The sequence below is a fragment of the Glycine soja genome, chromosome 19 (assembly GCF_004193775.1).
Source record: "Glycine soja cultivar W05 chromosome 19, ASM419377v2, whole genome shotgun sequence".
NCBI lineage: Eukaryota > Viridiplantae > Streptophyta > Magnoliopsida > Fabales > Fabaceae > Glycine > Glycine soja.
Genome location: NC_041020.1, coordinates 11,460,718 through 11,480,621, shown reverse-complemented (window position 1 = coordinate 11,480,621; position 19,904 = coordinate 11,460,718). Strand labels below are relative to the sequence as shown.

The following is a 19,904-nucleotide window of genomic DNA, read 5'->3' as shown; positions in this document are numbered from 1 at the left end:
TACGGCTCTCAGTTATTTTGTCACTGTTTTTTGTTGTGACTTACCATTGCATTCTTCTCTGTTTGCTTTGGGATTTGACGTAGGTAGGCCGTGTGTGCCCTCATCCGCATGACCTTTTCAGAAAGAGAAAATAAATAAGTAATAATAACTTAATAGATGAGAAATAAATAAAAATAAATTTGGTTAGCTAAAAAGCCAACATGCTTTTGATGAGAAAATAACTTCCAGCTTTTCTTTGAACAAAAATTCACCGATCAAAACGAAGGGTTTTTTGTTGGAAAATGTGTATACACCTGAAGGGTGAATGCTGTGAAAATTTTCCCGAACGCCCCTAATGGACTCGGATGAATGCGTGAATTGATAAAAGAACATGTTTTGGGAGCACTGGGTTGACTAAAATAGGAAATAAATCCTGAGCCCTAATGTCACATGACCATAAAAAACTTAATGCTTGAGTGTCCACATGGGTGCATGTATGACCAGATTTGCATAAAATTTTCTAATCATCAGTGTTGCATGTGTATCATGGAAATAATGTGGGACTTCTCCTTTTTCCCTGAGCCGCTGGCCAAACCAACATCCTGACATATATCATGTCCAGCCGTTCTACAAGCCTTGAGCCAAAATCCCAACTTACCACAAACCCTGCCCTCGGAAGAAAACAAAAAAAATAAAAGAGAGTTCCCGATCAAAGATCGGAGAAATTAGGATAAAACACTTACCTATGTGAGATTGATATTCTTCGACAAAAAAAATTAGGATAATACACTTCGAGTGATACTCTTCTATTCTATCGGGCCCAGTGTTTCATCAGCAAACTCTCCTTCCCCAATAGGCACATTGTTTTTCATCAAAAAAATCATATATGTTGCTCTGATCAATTGGAGGTTTTGTTTGTTTACTAAAGCATGTTCTCATTTTAGTGAAAGAACACTGAGACTATTTAGTCTCACAAAAGAAAGAACTACGTTAGTCTGAGTTCTTAATCACAAATGGAGGATACGTAGGAGCAAAAGCCTCACTTTTGTCGACCACCCCACCTTTTGCTCTCATGACCCAAGAGTCTGGTAGCATGCGGAGACACCTTTCGGTTATCCGCACCTTGTCATTCGGAGACCCCAAGTCCAATTGACAAGCAGAGGCCAATGTGGTCATCTGCACCCTTTTCGAAGATGTCAGCATCTCCCGATAGAGACTATTTTAGTCTCACACATCACAAAAGCAAGAACTACGTAGGTCCAAGTTCCTCATCACAAATTGAGGATACGTAGGAGCAAAAGCCTTGCTTTTGTCGACCACCCCACTTTTTGCTATCGTAACCCGTGAAGTCCGATGACATGCGGAGATACCCAAGTGGTTATCCGCACAAATGATTTCTGTTAATCCTAACCCGTGAAGTTAGGTGGCAGGCGGAGATACTCAATTGGTTATCCATATAAAAACTCTTTCGCTATCCGTCAGACTCAGAGTCCGGTAGCATGTAGAGACTAACATCGCCTTCTGCACCCTTTGTCAATCAGGGGCAAGCAAACCCATTGACACGCAGAGACTTATGTCGTCTTCCGCGTTTTCTGTCATCCTAACCCGTCAAGTCAGGTGACGTACGAAGATACCCAAGCGGTTATCCGTACAAACAGTTTCTGTCATCCTGACCCGTGAAGTCAGGTGACGTGCGGAGATACCCAAGTGATTATCCGCACAAACGATTTCTGTTGATCCTAACCCGTGAAGTTAGGTGGCAGGCGGAGATGCCTAAGTGATTATCCGTATAAACACTCTTTCGCTATCCATCAGACTCAGAGTATGGTAGCATTCAGAGACTAACATTGTCTTCTGCACCCATTGTCAATCAGGGGCCAATGAACTCGTTAACACGCGGAGACTTACATCGTCTTCCGCACTTTCTGTCATCCTGACCCGTGAAGTCAGGTGACGTACAGAGATACCCAAGCGGTTTTCCGTACAAACGGTTTCTGTCATCCTGACCCGTGAAGTCAGGTGACATACGGAGATACCCAAGCGATTATCTGTACAAACGGTTTCTGTCATCCTGACCCGTGAAGTCAGGTGACATGCGGAGATACCCAAGCGGTTATCCGTACAAACGGTTTCTCTCATCCTGACCCATGAAGTCAGCTGACAAGCGTGAGTACCATATTGTCATCCGAACCTTTCATCAACCAGGGGCAAACGAGTCCGTTGACGCGCAGAGACTAATATCGTCTTCTGCACCTTCTGTCATCCTGACCCATGAAGTCAGGTGACATGCGGGGGTACCGTATGGTTATCCGCACCTTTCGTCAACCGAGGCGAACGAATTCGACGGTATCAGGATGATGTTGGTCGTTCAATTCTGATTATTTTCAAAATTTTTGCAGGTTTACTTTAGTCGTCCGAAGATATTCAAGCCCAACGACGCACGAGATTCTTCTCTGCTGGGCGGGGACGATCAAGTTCGATAGCGCGTGGAAACGTCGTGGTTATCCCATTTTATCGCTTTCAAGACACTAAAGTTTTGTTGACGCTTCTGATGCCTTTTCTTTCTTTCTGAATGACAGGTTCCGTTGGTTGGGATATTGACCGGTCGAATGATGTTCCGCTCGAACGAAATTAGTGTCTTATCTTTACTTCGTTTTTATCTCCAATAAAAAATAAGTAAAGAGGGGCAACTGTCATACCCTAATTTCATCCGGGGACCATTGTTTGGTGGCATGCAACCTTCGCTTGACCACCTTGAGGTACTTAACACCCGTCGTTAGGTAATCTGTCAAGTTTCTCAACATTCTGAAAAGAAAATGTGTATCATTACGAAATCCGTAAAGTTTCGGAAAGGAATCAGCAAAAAAAAACACAAAAGGGATGTATTTAGTAAAAACATAAAGGGGGTGCAAATAGCAACCAGGCCCACTAGGGCCTTCCAGGATGTTCCAACAGAAGGCGGTGCCTTCTAGTGGAAGCAACCTAGCTCGCCTGGACAGCAACCACCTCCATCTTTTGTCCTATAAATAGGGGAAAGAGGGTAGAGTAAATTGTTCAACCCTTCTGGTAGTTTAGGATTCTCTCAAAATTAGTGAGGAAAATTTTTTCTGTGGAAAAAATCCAAGCCGAGGTGCTTCCGTAACGCTTTCGATAATTTTCCGTGAGCGATTTCGTGAAGATTCTTCACCGTTCTTCGTCGTTCTTCGGTCTTCAACCGGTAAGTTCCCAAAATCGAATCTTTCAATTCATTCTATGCACCCTTAGTGGTCCCCACTTGTTTCGCATACTTTTATTTTCATTTTGTTTGTTTTCCGTACCCCCTTTTAACGTGCTTTAACCATTTATTTAAGCTGTTTTCCCACCTAATAAATAATAAAATGATTTTCAACCGATCATTTGTGTTGTTATCTTGTTTAATCACTGCTAAAATAAAATCCAACCGATCGTTCATGCACTAATCTCGGTTAAAACCAAAAAAAGGGCAAAATAATAATAAAATAATCAAAATATCTTTGAATAAAGTAATCAAAAAAATCAATCGGACGTTTTTCTTTGGATGTTTCCTTCTCGCAATTGAGGATACATAAGAGCGAGGGAAACACCCTTCTCGACCACAAAAAGATAAAAAAATACAAAAAACATAAAAAGCATAAAAATACAAAAAAGACATAAAAAAGGGAAAATAAAACATTTTGAAATCATATTTGCACACTTGATTAAAGTTCGTAGACCACACCTTTTCGGGTTTTCCAACATTTTCCTCGAATAAACGTTGGTGGCGACTCCGCGCATTTTCGTTTCTTGGATGACACACCCGTGAGCCCCGCGTCGCCTTCCCGCCGAAGGGTAGGTTGCGACAATTGGTAAGTTGTGATATGTATATTTGGGTACTAATGGGTACAACTGATATTGGACTTGTCTACCATGGAGACACGTCTTGTGCTCTTGCTGGTTATTTAGATTTTGACTATGCTGTAGATTTGGATGCAAGGAGAACTATGACAAGGTACGCATTCATGATTGGCAACTCTCTTGATAGTTTGAAGGAAACTCTTTAGCCCATTGTGGTTTTATCCACTACAGAGGTAGAATGCATGCTCTAATAGAAGCAATAAAGGATGGGATCTGACTTAAAGGTCTGGTTAGCAATCTTGGGTTTCCAATTGAAAAAGCTATCATTTTTTAGGATAGTCTAAGTATAATATTGATGGAAGTTTTCTTGTGAAGCTTCTATGGAGTTTGGGTCTTTGAGCTTCAATAAGGTCCTTCAATGGTGATTTTCGGCCATGGAGTTGCAGCGAAAGATAAAGGATAAGAGGTGAGATGAGGCGCCATCTACTAGAGGATAAGCCATGGAAGGAGAAGCTTCACCACCAAAAGAGTGCCTTGGATAAGAAGCTTACAGAGGAAGCTTCAATGAAGGAAGAGAATGAGAGAGATAGAGTGATGCAATCCTACCCCCGAAGGGCATTGGATAGAAGACTCCAAGAAGATTGGGCCAGAGATGCAAGAGAAGGCCCTACAGTTCTCATGAGCCTTAAGGTCGATTTCAGGCCCATGACATGGGCTAAGTATGAACTCACTTATCTTTGTATATTAGATTAAGGTTTCATTATTTTTGGCCCTTGTATTTAGGGCTCCATAATATAGGTAGGGTACCCTGGAAATGTAGGATTTTTCAGTCCTTGTATTTTAGGGCACTTAGACTAGTTTTTGTATTAGGGGTAGTTTTGTAAATTTCAGAGGGGGGGGGGGTGAGCATTTACTTGCTACTCAAATTTCAATTTGAATTTGAAATTGAATTTGTGGAGCCAAATTTTGGAGCCAAAATTTCACTAATTATGATTAGTGAATTTCAGCTATGGTTAGTCCACTAATCCAAGATCAAGTTTAGGATTCTCCACTAAGTGTGCTTAGGTGTTATGAGGCATGTAAAGCATGAAGGACATGCACAAAGTGAGACTATATGATGTGGCAATGGGGAGTAGCAAGCAAATGCTCACCTCCCCCTCTAAAATTTAATAGGATTGAGCTTCTCCCAATTCAATTAAATTTATTTCCCAACACACACATCAAATATTCACTTAATGCATGTGAAAATTACAAAAATACTCCTAATACAAAAACTAGTCTAGATGCCCTAAAATACTAGGGCTGAAAAATCCTATATTTCTAGGGTACCGTACCTATAATATGGAGCCCTAAATACAAGGCCAAAAATAATGAAACCTTAATATAATATGTACAAAGATTAGTGGGCTCATACTTAGCCCATGACATGGGCCCGAAATCTACCCTAAGGCTCCTGAGAACCCTTGGGCCTTCTCTTGCATCTCTGGCCCAATCATCTTTGAGTCTTCTATTCAATGCCCTTAGGGGGTAGGATTGCATCATAGAGGGTGGGGGGGGGGGCATGGGAATTGAAGGAGATTAGGGAGAGAAGTTGAACTTTGAGGTGTGTCTCACAAGTTTCTCAATCCTCAAAGTTATGACAAGTGTTACACATGTTTCTATTTATAGCCTAGCACATGGGAAGCTTCCTTGAGAAGCGAGGAAGGTTGCTTCCTTGGGAAGTAAGGAAGAAAGCTTCCTTGAGAAGCTAGAGGGGGGCTACTCACACCTCTCCAATAGCTAAGCTCACCCCATGCCAAAATACATGAAAATACAAAAATTAAAGTCCCTACTACAAAGACTACTCAAAATGCCCTGAAATACAAGGCTTAAACCTTATACTATTAGGGTACCCTTAACTTGTACCCTTAATTTGTAGGGTTCCCTACAAACCTAAAATGGCCAAAATACAAGGCCTAAAAGTAGGAAAACCTATTCTAATATTTACAAAGAAAAGTGGACCCAACCTTGGCCCATGGGCTCAGAAATCTATCCTAAGGTTCATGAGAACCCTAGGACCTTCTTTAGCAGCTCTAACCCAATCCTCTTGGAGTCTTTTGCTCATGGCTCTGGTGACTGATCCCTTCCTAGGGAGGATTGTATCATCCCCTCCCCCTTGAAGGGGATTTGACCTCAAATCTGTTGGTTCCTCCTACTCTGTATCGGCTCCACCTGCAAAAGGAATTAAATCAGAAATGTTAAAAGTGGTGCTGACTCCATACTCTTCTGGGAGGTCCAACCTATAGGCATTTTATTGATCCTCTCCAAGACCTGAAAAGGTGTTAGACAAGTGGCCTCAGATATCTTAAGAAGGGGGGGTTGAATTAAGATATTCCAAACTACTTCCCCTAATTTAAAATTCTATTTCACTTTTTATTCAAGTTATGAATTCCCTTAATGACAATCTTCTTAAATATTAATTCAAATAAAACAATTTGAATATGAATATAAAGCAATAATGAATAAAGGAGATTAAGGGAAGAGAGAATGCAAACTCAGTTTTATACTGATTCGGCCACACCCTTGTGCCTACGTCCAGTCCCCAAGCAACCCGCTTGAGAGTTCCACTATCTTGTAAATTCCTTTTACAAGTTCTAAACACACAAGGACAACCCTTCCTTTGTGTTTAGAATTCCTTTACAACAAGAGACTCACGGTCTCTTAATCCCTTAGAGAATGAGAAGAAGAAGAAGAATAAATCTCTCTAGAAAGAGATAGATTTTTACAGATTGAGCGCTCAAATAATTCCTTAATGAATTGCAATTGAATTGGCCAAGGAATTCTTAAGAGGATAAAATGAATTTGCTCTCTGAGAGAATAAACACTTTTTGTTCTAAAAAAACTCTGTCAAAATCGTGTCTCAAGTCACAAATATATAGGCCTTATGAAAGCCATTCAATAACCACATGAAAGGATGTGACTGATGAGAATGTTTTCTGAAAAACTCTTCTGGTAATCGATTACAATAAGTGTGTAATCGATTACACTCTTTAAAATTTGAATTAAAACGTTCAGAAACTGTTGGTAATCGATTACCATATATGTGTAATCGATTACACAGTGCAAAATTTTGAATTCAAATTTTAATAGCTGTTGTAAATCAGTTTTGGCCACTGGTAATCGATTACATCCTCTGGTAATCGATTACCAGAGAGTAAATTTGTTGAAAAACACTTTTTAGCTTAAAATTCTTGGCCAAACCTTTTGCTAATCCAATTGGAATTCCCTTCCATTTTAATATCCTTTCTAAGACTCTATAGACTGTCTTGATCATCCATCTTGATTAACTCTAATTGCTTTGTCTTGAGTAAATCTTTGAGAAGCATATGATTCATGTAATCCTTTGGCATCATCAAAACTTTCAGCTTGATCCTTTGTCTACAATCTCCCCCTTTTTGATGATGACAATACCTGAAATCAAGACAAGCTATATACAAGATGATAGCACGTTCACACAACCCTTACTCCCCCTATCTTTTGGCATGTATGCCTAACTTTTCTTAACGATAAATTTCTAAATTTCTAATTGATTTCTAACCCATGTTCTCTCCCAAGTTCTCTCCCCCTTTGGCAACATCAAAAAGAACTAGAGCAAGGCAATCAATAGCCAAACATTAACACAATAAATATCCAAACAAAGCCAACCATTAAACCAAAATAAAAACATACATTTGCAGAATCAACAAAAGCAATGTCTAGAAATATAATTATAGTGCAAGACTACGATAACTAGAGCAATAAAAAGCCAAATACACGGCGTTAAAACAGAGTACTAATAATACTTAACCACTAATAATACTTAGTCTTAATAATAATAACATATAAGCTAAGAGGATGATGGAGGCGGTGGTGGTGGATCAAAGCAAGTACGGATGAAGGAGACATCTTCTTCAACTTTGGTGATCCTTGATTCCATGGCATCAAACCGCATGTCGACTTGCAATTCCATATTATCAAACTTGTCACCAACAAAAGTTTGAAGACCATCGAACTTTTCCAAAAGCTTTCGAAGAAGAGAGGAATTATCTTCAACTGGTTGGTTGCCTTCATCATCAGCGGGTGGAGCACCCTTTTTGACCCAAGAGCCATCATGCTCTTTGCGGTAACCAAAAGAAGCAATCACAACAGCACCAATTAAAAAGGATCTCTTGATTATAACGTAAGGTTCAGAATCAAGAGGAATTTGAAAATGGCGGGAAAAAAGAGTGACAAGCTGTGGATATGGTAGTGGAGCATTTAATCGCAATGCCTTATGCATGCGATATCTGACTAAGTGTGCCCAGTCAAGTTGACGCCCTGTATGAAAGGCCCACATGATAATTAGATCTTCCTCAGAAACCTGGGCAAGGTTGGAAGACCGTGGAAGCAAAATACGCACAATTAAATAGTGAAGGATGCGGCTTTCAAAAGCCAATGACCCGGCAAGAAGACGTCCGGTCATATCCGCATTGTTGGTGCAAACCAACTGGCGGGCATCATGGGCAGAGAAATCAAATTTCCAGTCGTCATTCAGTGTACCTTCAAATGGTACACCGTCACTGGGTAATTTGGTTAAGTCATGGAAAAGGGACTGGTCAATGACCATTTTTATCCCAAAAATTTCAGAAATCAGAGTGCTGTCCTGAATTTCAAGATTACAATAAAAAGCTTTAACCAATTCAGGATAAATAGGCAATTGTAATGACATAAAAGGTAGAAGACCTAAGTTCTGAAAGGCTTGAATGCAATCAAAGGTTTCAGCAGAAAAGAATTCCATATCAATAAACTTAGGGTCGATAATGGAACGAGATGAGAAAAGATTGGAGTACTGTTTATGCTGTTCGTCGGAAGAAAACACTGGGGAAGAGGACAATGATGGTGGAATTGGTGCTGTGGATGCGCTAGTGGCTCCGGAACGATGAGCTCTTGAAGCCGAAGCGGAGGCGGAAGAACCCTTTCGTTTCTTTGACGATTCTGCCATTTGAAGGAGTTTTTGCAGATTTTAATCGGTGAAATCAAAAGAGAAATGAAAAAGAAGAAGATTGCAATTTACGGGAGTTGATTTGATGGAGAAATGAGTGAGATACGAAGATTTGGAGGTTTGGGAATGGAGGAACATCGTGAGAGAAAAGGGGTTGCGCAGGGATTTCTGGAAAATGTGATATTTATAGAGTAGGACGCGTGGTAATCAATTACAAGTAATGGTAATCGATTACAGGAGGAGGCAGCCTACTGGTAATCGATTACATGAATACTGTAATCGATTACAGGCTATCTGTTCTAGTGTAATCGATTACAGTATTCATGTAATCGATTACCAGAACAAAGAATAGCCTTTTTCTAAAAGAAAAACTTATTCCTAAGTCTAAAAACTTATACTATCTTAATAATTAATTATACTAACAAAAAGTAAATTAAATTAAACAACACAAGTGTTATACTCAATCAAAACACAATCAATCATTCATAAAAACAAGAATTCAAACAAGATCAAACAAACAAAATAATCTATACACAATAAATAAGAGTAAATCAACCAATCAATCAATCAATCATCCAATCAATTCCTATTTTTCTAAATCTCTTACGCCTAAGAGACCTAACTCTCTTCTAATAGAGAAGAACACTTCCTTGGGGAGAGGTTTTGTGAAAATATCAGCAAGTTGATTCTTAGTATCAACAAACTCTAATACACAATCTCCCTTTAGGACATGATCTCTAAGAAAGTGGTGTCTAATCTCTATATGTTTAGTTCTAGAGTGTTGAACTGGGTTTTTGGATAGATTTATGGCACTAGTATTATCACACTTAATAGGTATACGATCAAGAATGATACCATAGTCAGATAATTGTTGCTTCATCCATAAAATCTGTGCACAACAACTACCGGCAGAGATATACTCCGCTTCAGCGGTAGATAAAGCAACACTGTTTTGTTTCTTACTATGCCATGAGACAAGAGCCGATCCAATGAATTGACAAGTTCCACTTGTACTTTTTCTATCAGTTTTAGATCCGGCAAAATCGGAATCAGAATATCCTATTAAGTTACATGTTGAATTCTTAGGATACCATAATCCTAAATTTATTGTCCCTAATAGATATCTCATGATTCTCTTTACTGCACTTAAATGTGATTGTTTGGGGTTGGATTGAAACCTAGCACACATACATACACTAAACATAATATCAGGTCTACTAGCAGATAAATAAAGAAGAGATCCGATCATACCTCGATATTGTTTTATGTCTATAGACTGACCAGATTCATCTTTATCTAAGTAACAATTAGTGCTCATCGGTGTAGACATGTGTTTTGCACTATCCATCCCAAATCTTTTGATCAATTCCTTGCAGTACTTGGATTGATTGATGAATATACCTTCTTGAGTTTGCTTGATTTGTAATCCCAGAAAGTACTTTAGTTCTCCCATCATTGACATTTCAAATTCACTTTGCATATCAAGGGAAAACTCCTTGCACAATGAATCATTAGTGGATCAAAAAATTATATCATCAACATATATTTGAACCAACAAAATATCATTATGCTTTCTCTTTATGAACAATGTGGTATCCACTTTACCTCTGGAGAAATCTTTTTCTAGAAGAAAATTGCTTAAGCGTTCATACCACGCCCTAGGGGCTTGTTTCAAACCATAAAGAGCCTTTTGTAATTTATAAACATGGTTTGGTTTATCGGGAATTTCAAAACCAGGGGGTTATTCAACATATATCTCTTCTTGAATTAAGCCATTTAGAAAGACACTCTTAACATCCATTTGATAAAGTTTAAAATTCATTATGGATGCATATGCCAATAGCATTCTAATGGCTTCTAATCTTGCAACAGGAGCATATGTTTCTTCATAGTCTATTCCTTCTTCTTGATTATATCCTTTTGCTACTAACCTAGCTTTATTTCTAATAATTATACCATGTTCATCTAATTTATTTCTAAAAACCCATTTTGTTCCTATGATAGGATAATTTTCAGGTTTTTCTACTAATTTCCACACATTATTTCTTTCAAATTGGTTTAGTTCTTCTTGCATGGCAATGATCCAGTTATCATCTACTATGGCTTCTTTTATATTTTTAGGTTCAATCATAGATACAAAAGCCATATTATTGCATAAATCTTTAAGAGAATGTCTAGTTGTTACCCCTTTTGAGATATCACCAATAATGTTGTCGAGGGGATGATCTCTTGAAGCTTTCCATTCTCTTGGGAGTTCATCATTGGATTTGACTTCTTCTGGAGGATCTTCATTGTTTCCTTTGTCATTTCCTTTGGAATCTTGTTCATGAATGTTCATATGTTCTAAAGAATCTGCAATGTCATCTAGCATATTCTTTCTTGACAATATAGCATTAGATTCATCAAAGGTAACATGAATGGATTCCTCTATATTCATAGTTCTTTTATTATATATCCTATATGCTTAGCTTTGTAATGAATATCCAAGAAAAATACCTTCATCAGATTTTGCATCAAATTTTCCTAGATTATCTTTACCATTATTAAGTACAAAGCACTTGCAACCAAAAACATGTAGATGAGAAATATTAGGTTTTCTACCATTATACAACTCATATGGGGTTTTCTTTAAAATGGGTCTTATCAAGGCCCTATTCATGATGTAACATGCAGTATTGACAGCTTCAGCCCAAAAATACTTTGGAAGAGAAGTATCATTTAATAAAGTTCTTGCAATTTCTTCCAATGATCTATTTTTCCTCTCAACAACTCCATTTTGTTGAGGGGTTCTAGGTGCAGAAAAATTGTGTTCAATACCATGTTCATCACAGAATAATTCAAAATCTTTATTTTCAAATTCACCCCCATGATCACTTCTAATGGATGCAATCTTGAGATTTTTCTTGTTTTGTATGACTTTAGCAAGTTTTCTAAATGCTTGGAATGAATCACTTTTATGTGTAATAAATAATGTCCAAGTATATCTAGAGAAATCATCAACTATAACTAAAGCATAGTAATTTCCTCCAAAACTCATGGTTCTAGATGGACCAAATAAATCCATATGCAACAACTGTAAAGGTTGAGTGGTTGAAACAACATTTTTAGGTTTGAATGAGACTCTTGTTTGTTTGCCCTTTTGACATGCATCGCATAGTTTATCTTTTTCAAATTTCAATTTAGGCAAACCAATTACTAAATCTTTTGAAATTAATTTATTTAAGTGATCCATGTTTATGTGAGCAATTCTTTTATGCCATAACCATGGATCATCATCTTTACTAAGAAAGCAATGATTATTTTCTTGTTTTATGCTTAAGTCTATCATGTAAACATTATTGACTCTATGTCCTACATGCTTTATATTAATGTTACGCTTATGTTCTATAAGACATTTCTGAGAATCAAATGATACTAGATAGCCTTTGTCACATAGTTGACTAACGCTAAGCAGGCTATGCTTAAGTCCTTCAACAAGTAGAACATTTTCAATGGAGTTTGAAGAATTTGTACCTATTTTACCCACTCCAAGGATTCTACCTTTGTTGTTGTCAACATACGTTACATGCCCGCTTTTCTTTGGAGAGATATGTGTAAAATTTGATGCATCTCCAGTCATATGTTTTGAGCATCCGCTATCTATGTACCACTTCTTTCTCAAAGATACCTGCATGATCAAGTTTTTGACTTAGGTACCCAAATTTTATTGGGTCCTTGCATGTTAGTATAAACAGAGGATCCTTTTGGGACCCATATCATTTTAATGTTACTATAATTTTTCTTGAAGTAGCAAGTTGATATGCCATGTCCTCTTCTTCCATAGTAAAAACAAGTGATAGAATTAGAATTACATTTTTGTGTGGAAGTGAAAATTTTTTTATGAAACTTTTGTTGTTTATCAGATTTATACCCTAGTCCATTTTTATTAGACACATATCTTTGTTTACTTAATATAACATCTAAATTATTTTTACTGTATGAAAATTTTTAAAGTGAATTCTTCAACTCTTTAATTTCTTTTACATATTTATCACAACAACTACAAGAATCTGATATTTTCTTGTCAGAAATAGTGGAGATATTAACTTTTTCATTTGTTTTAGAAATTGAGACTTCATTTCTAAGAAGATCTAATTCTTTGTTTAATTTCGAAATCTCATTTTCTAAATTTGAAATTGTTTTCTTTGAAGATGAAACTAATTTTGCAAGTTTAATTGACTCTTTATGCAGATCAGCAAATGCATCTTGCAATTCATCAAAAGATATAGATAAGTTATTCGAAGATGTTACCTCTTCATCACTTTCGTAACTTTTAGCCATAAGGCAGAGATTTATCTCTTCATTTTCAAAATCTTCAGAGGATTCCATATCATTTTCATCCCATGTAATGTATGCTTTCTTCAGTTTCTTTTCACTATGATTTTTCTTTTCAGATTTTTCCATCTTTTTCTTGAAGATGGGACAATCAACCCTCAGATGTCCAGGTTGATTGCATTCAAAGCATTTTAGAGTAGAGGATGAATTTTCTGTCCTTCTCTTTGATTTAAAATTTGGTCGCCTCTGATTTCCTCTTACTTTAAGAAACTTGTTGAATCTTCTTACAAAAAGACTTAGATCATCATCATCATCTGGATCATTATCCTGATCACTTTCTTCTTGAATTGAGGATGATGCTTTAAGAGCAATTCCTTTCTTTTTCTTGTCATTTTCTTCATTTTGGTGCAATCTCAATAGTTCCATCTCGTGTTCCTGCAACTTTCCAAATAAAGTGGCAAGAGACATGTTAGACAAATCTCTTGATTCAGAAATGGCCGTTACTTTGGGTTGCCATTCTCTACTTAAACATCTTAACACCTTGTTTATAAGATCCTCATTTTGAAATTCTTTGCCTAAGGCTGCTAGATGATTCACTATATGTGTAAATCTCTTTTGCATACTTTGAATATTTTCATTTGCATTCATTCTAAATAATTCATACTCATGAGTTAGTGCATTTATCCTAGATCTTTTAACATCTGTAGTTCCTTCATGTGTTAATCGAAGAGTGTCCCACATTTCCTTAGCACTCTTACAATTTGAAACCCTGAAATATTCATCCATTCCTAGGGCAGATGTTATTATGTTTTTGGCTTTTAAGTTGTATTGTACTCGTTTTCTATCCTCTTCAGACCATCTGTCTCTAGGTTTTTCTATGGTTATGCTTTCACTTGATGAACTACCATCTATTGAAACTCTTTCTACTGTGGTGGGTATATAAGGCCCTATTTCTATGGCTTCCCAGATATTTAGATCTATTGCCTCGATAAAAATTTGCATTCGGGTTTTCCAGTAGTGGTAACCCTCTCCATTAAAGATTGGAGGTCTATTGATAGAATTCCCTTCTGGAAATAAGGAATTTGCTGAGGCCATCTTTTTCTTGAAGCTTCTAAAATTTATACAAGAATGAAGCTCTGATACCACTTGTTAGACAAGTGGCCTCAGATATCTTAAGAAGGGGGGGGGTTGAATTAAGATATTCCAAACTACTTCCCCTAATTTAAAATTCTATTTCACTTTTTATTCAAGTTATGAATTCCCTTAATGACAATCTTCTTAAATATTAATTCAAATAAAACAATTTGAATATGAATATAAAGCAATAATGAATAAAGGAGATTAAGGGAAGAGAGAATGCAAACTCAGTTTTATACTGGTTCGGCCACACCCTTGTGCCTACGTCCAGTCCCCAAGCAACCCGCTTGAGAGTTCCACTATCTTGTAAATTCCTTTTACAAGTTCTAAACACACAAGGACAACCCTTCCTTTGTGTTTAGAATTCCTTTACAACAAGAGACTCACGGTCTCTTAATCCCTTAGAGAATGAGAAGAAGAAGAAGAATAAATCTCTCTAGAAAGAGATAGATTTTTACAGATTGAGCGCTCAAATAATTCCTTAATGAATTGCAATTGAATTGGCCAAGGAATTCTTAAGAGGATAAAATGAATTTGCTCTCTGAGAGGATAAACACTTTTTTTTCTAAAAAAACTCTGTCAAAATCGTGTCTCAAGTCACACATATATAGGCCTTATGAAAGCCATTCAATAACCACATGAAAGGATGTGACTGATGAGAATGTTTTCTGAAAAACTCTTCTGGTAATCGATTACAATAAGTGTGTAATCGATTACACTCTTTAAAATTTGAATTAAAAAGTTCAGAAACTGCTGGTAATCGATTACCATATATGTGTAATCGATTACACAGTGCAAAATTTTGAATTCAAATTTTAATAGCTGTTGTAAATCAGTTTTGGCCACTGGTAATCGATTACATCCTCTGGTAATCGATTACCAGAGAGTAAATTTGTTGAAAAACACTTTTTAGCTTAAAATTCTTGGCCAAACCTTTTGCTAATCCAATTGGAATTCCCTTCCATTTTAATATCCTTTCTAAGACTCTATAGACTGTCTTGATCATCCATCTTGATTAACTCTAATTGCTTTGTCTTGAGTAAATCTTTGAGAAGCATATGATTCATGTAATCCTTTGGCATCATCAAAACTTTCAGCTTGATCCTTTGTCTACAAAAGGTCCATCCTCTAGGACTAAGCTTGGATTTCCTCTTAGTAGGGAATTTATCTTTCCTAAGATGGAGCCAAACCCAGTCCCCTTCATTAAGAACTAGCTCATTTCTTCCTCTATTTCCTTTAGTAGCATACACCTTTGGTTGGTTCCTAACCCTCTCATGCAACTTCTTTACAAACTCTAACCTTGATTCCCCTTCTTTATGTATAAAAGAAGTGTCAAGTGGGAGGGGAATTAGGTCTTAGGGTGTTAGAGGATTGAACCCATAGATAACCTCAAAAGGGGATTGCTTGGTTGTTCTATGAATCCCCCTGTTGTAGGAAAATTCTACATAAGGAAGATACTAATCCTAAGACTTATGGGTTCCTTTCAGAAAAGCCCTTAAAAGGGTGGATAGAGACCCATTCACTACCTTTGTTTGCCCATCAATTTATGGATGACAAGTGGTAGAGAAAAGAAGCTTAGTTCCTTGCTTAGCCCATAAGGTTTTCCAGAAAAGGCTAAGGAACTTAGCATCTCTATCTGACACAATAATCCTACGCAAACCATAGAGTCTCATAATTTCCCCAAAGAAGAGTTTTGAGATGTGAGAAACATCATCTACCTTATGCCATGGTATAAAGTGTGCCATCTTGCTAAACCTATCCACCACCACAAAGATAGAGTCTACACGTCTTTAGGTTTAAGGAAGCCCAAGAACAAAGTCCATACTAATGTCTACCGAGGGTGCAAATGGGATGAGTAAGGGTGTGTATAGCCTATGAGGTATCACCCTAGACTAGGCTTGTAAACAAGCCACACACCTAGTGCAATCACTACAATAAAAATGACCTATACCTACAGACAAAAACTGTCACTATAAGTAAAAAATCCGTAGGTAAATGTATAATAAACTTTGTCCTATAGATATTTCTTCTGTCAACTTTGAGGGGGCGTATAATGACAGCTAATTGTCTGTCACTATAGGTTTTACCTACTATGTATAATGTGTAGGTAAAAGTCATTAACTTCTACTTACATCTCCTAACTGTAGGTAATAGTCTTTAACATGTACCTATCATCTTCAACTGTAGGTAAATGTTTAGATCTTAGAGAGAGCTTATAACATACATAATTGAATGTGGGCAGTGCAGCAACCCAATGATCCTTCCAGCTCCAACTCCAACTAGCTTTGCCAAGTTCATAATTACCTAGGCCTTGGCTAGAGCTGACCCTCCACTATTAGAGTGACAAGACATCAAGACCCTAATCTAGTACAAGGACCATAAAGATGTCTACAATATCTTTTGCATATATACACAAAGTTAGAGTGACAAGACATCAGAATAACTTCCACATATATTTCAGTTAGACATAATTTTATAGTTGTGCTCTTAATTTTATTGATTTATATTTATAAGAAATAAATTTAAATCTAGAAGTATTAGCTAATCGTCATTTCCCTAATCAAATTAATCAAGAAAAATTTTAGACCCATATAATTAGCATTCAAAATCCAAAATTAGATTACATAAACATAAAAGGAGATTCTACTGTGTGCGCATGTTCATACATAAACATAATTACAGTTCAAATCTGTCTTTCTTTTTGAGTTTTGAAAATAATAATAAACATAAAAGGAGATTCTACTGTCTTTCTTTAATGTCTTCCTCAAGAAGCCCCCAAAAGAAATCTTCTGTGTCAAACCTGTGTATCAGATAGGGGTTGAGAGTCAATGCATTTTTTTCCCAATTGGGAAGGGGAAGGAAGAAAAATGAAAAAGAAAAGTAAGAAAAATGCTACTCCAACGATCAAGAAATAATTTGCAGAGTAGCTTTGTCCTATTGAAATAATAATTTTACCATCAAGATTATATGATTATGGAAAGATCATCAAACTGTCAACAATCATGAGAATTTTCAAGAGTTTACCTGAGTACACTCTATCAAGCACACGGGGAACAACACAGAAAATAGTTGGTTTTAGTTCCCCAACATCATCAATTAACAATTTTACATCCTACAGCCGTTGAGTAAATGATGGTCATATTCCAAATCCAAAGTTCAACTTTTGTGTGGGGGGGGGGGGGGGGGGGATCAAACAAATCCAAAGTTTAATTATTACATCAAATGTTCATTTCATAATGACAGATATACATATACTACATATACTTACCCCACGCCAGAAACCAATTGAAGCACCATGCCTTATGAATATCTCCTCAATGGTCCTAAAAAAAGTATGTGCGAGTGGAAGGTAAGATATGTATACATCCTTTTCTTAATAGGAAGTTCAAAGCTCTGAGTTTGATCCTGTGGCAGTATTAAAAATTCAATTAGGAATGGGAAACACAAAATATTCAAAGCAAAAGACATAATTAATTCCTTGAGGTCATGACTGAAATTAACCTCAGAAAAATAAATTCCAATGTATATGATTCTGTATAAATTGGTCAAACCAAACAATCCCCAAGTTTCCATTTACAAGATATCCTTATATTTTCATTTCCATTGCACAAAAAAGTTATATTCATTAATTGCTGTAACAAAGACATAAAAATGAATGCTTCTTTCTAAAGCACAAGCATTTTAGGAAAGAAAGGAGAGAATCAACAAAACTTACTCTTGAGATACTTTGTTGCATTTGGAAATGTCTTGAATAGCTGAAAAGTTTCAAAACAAATATTTGGGTGAGACTAACTGTTTACAAAAGATTGTACACAACTCTCAAATCCTTCCTAACAATTAAACTGCTATAAAACAGAGGGCTTAGATAGGAGAACCTCAGGTATCTTCTTCTCTTCTGCAAGTGCAACTGAGACCTCTAAATGGCATATAATAAACTCTATAGCCCCAACACCTGTGTCATATGAATGAGAGTGTCAAAGCAACTGAAAATTATAAGTTTAATTTGAAAAATGAATATTTGTACAATGACATATTCTCCCAGTACCATGCACCATTTGAATTTACTGCATGCAGTAAACTTCAAAAAACATATCATTGTTAGAAAAGTTATATATCACAATTTTAGGTACCGGACAAGTTTCAGTGTAAGTTCTTTACTTGCATTATTTTAAAAGGACTTTGTTCGTAAATAAGTGGAACTCTCTGCAAAGAGTAGATATTCAATATAAGAAACAAAGCTTCAATCTAGAAATACCTTATTCTCCATTGAGCTCAATAAGGACTACAAAAATCCAACTACCAAAGAAACAATATAGTAGAAATAGAAATAACAATAGATACTCAGCGCAAAAAAGAAACAAAAATCAACATATCAACATCTAAATAATACAATAGAAACCTCCAACATATAGAGTGAGCAGAAAAATCAAGATGGAAAAAACTCACCAGAAAACAAGGGAAGCAAATTCAAAAATAAAATGTACCTGCGTGCTCATAATCCATTCTGCAGAATTGGCACCATAAATACCACATTTTACACCCTGCAAATCAGCAATATATGAATTAAGCTGAAATGAACAAATTGCTAGAAACTATAAATATAATCATATGCAAATATGAAATATCAAAATCATATAAAATAAGGATATCCATGTCAAAGAACCAAGCACTTGAACTCACATGACCATGGTTCTGATTCACTCTTGAGCTATTCATGCACATGCAGATAGCCACATTACCAAGAACATATGGTCATATGTCTCACATTACCATGGTTCTATTTTGAACGAAATAGCTATCCGCCTCCTATCCTATTGAAACAGAATTGTTTAAAATATGTCATATGACGCAGCGATTGAGGTGAGGAACCATGTTTCCCCAGAGCCAGAGGTGGAGGACGCCGGAGTTGCTTCGTTGGCGAATCCAAAGGTAATCAGATGCTGCATGTCTTAATTATATGGAGTATTATGTAACATGAAACATATGATATATCACTTAACGACCGCAATTGTTGGACCAACGATACTAACCCTGCCGTAGGCGTTAAGGGTCATGTCGTCACCTTCTACTCTTACTTCCTCATGTCCAAAGTGTGACTGATTACTATTACTATGCTAAAGCATGGTTACGTTCTTTACTTGCTTTGTGTCACCGCACAAACAAGAAAATTTTCTTGCTTTTTAAATTTCGTATTTTCAGTTCCACTTAAATTGTATGTCTCTCCTTTTCCTTAGCTTTCATGGAGCGTTTCTAGTTCTTCATTAACTCTCTTGTTCAATTCTTCTTCTTCTCTTTTTATGAAAATTTCTTAGATTTTTTTATTTAAATAATTAGAGGCTTGTGACAAATTCGGAATGCAAAATGATTTTAAAGGTTCAAAGGTAGCAAGCAAATCTGAAAATGTGAGTAAATGTGAAAGATTTTATGGCAAGTGAGATTAAAGTTTCATAGATCGATAATTTTTTTAAAATAAATTTGTAATTTTGTGTGAAATATGATATTTTAATTGATAGTTTTATGTATAAAAGGTGAATTACACCTTTTCGTTTTGAAAATTTTCTTTTTATCAGATTTCTCTTCTTCTTTCTTATATGTCTTTCTTGATTTCCTCATCTTTTTTCTA

General features: G+C 36.4%; 2 long non-coding RNA genes across 2 annotated transcripts; both read right to left on the bottom strand.

Annotated features, from left to right (window-relative positions):
• Positions 1-16,908: 16,908 nt before the first annotated feature.
• LOC114399855 lies at positions 16,909-17,394 on the bottom strand. The gene is made up of 2 exons (XR_003663848.1): positions 17,306-17,394; positions 16,909-17,081 (listed from the first exon to the last, which is right to left on the bottom strand). It is a non-coding gene; the product is annotated as an uncharacterized LOC114399855 (long non-coding RNA).
• A 154-nt stretch (positions 17,395-17,548) lies between these two features.
• On the bottom strand, positions 17,549-18,242 carry LOC114399906. Its single transcript, XR_003663860.1, has 3 exons — positions 18,157-18,242; positions 17,997-18,036; positions 17,549-17,686 (listed from the first exon to the last, which is right to left on the bottom strand). It is a non-coding gene; the product is annotated as an uncharacterized LOC114399906 (long non-coding RNA).
• Positions 18,243-19,904: the final 1,662 nt, after the last annotated feature.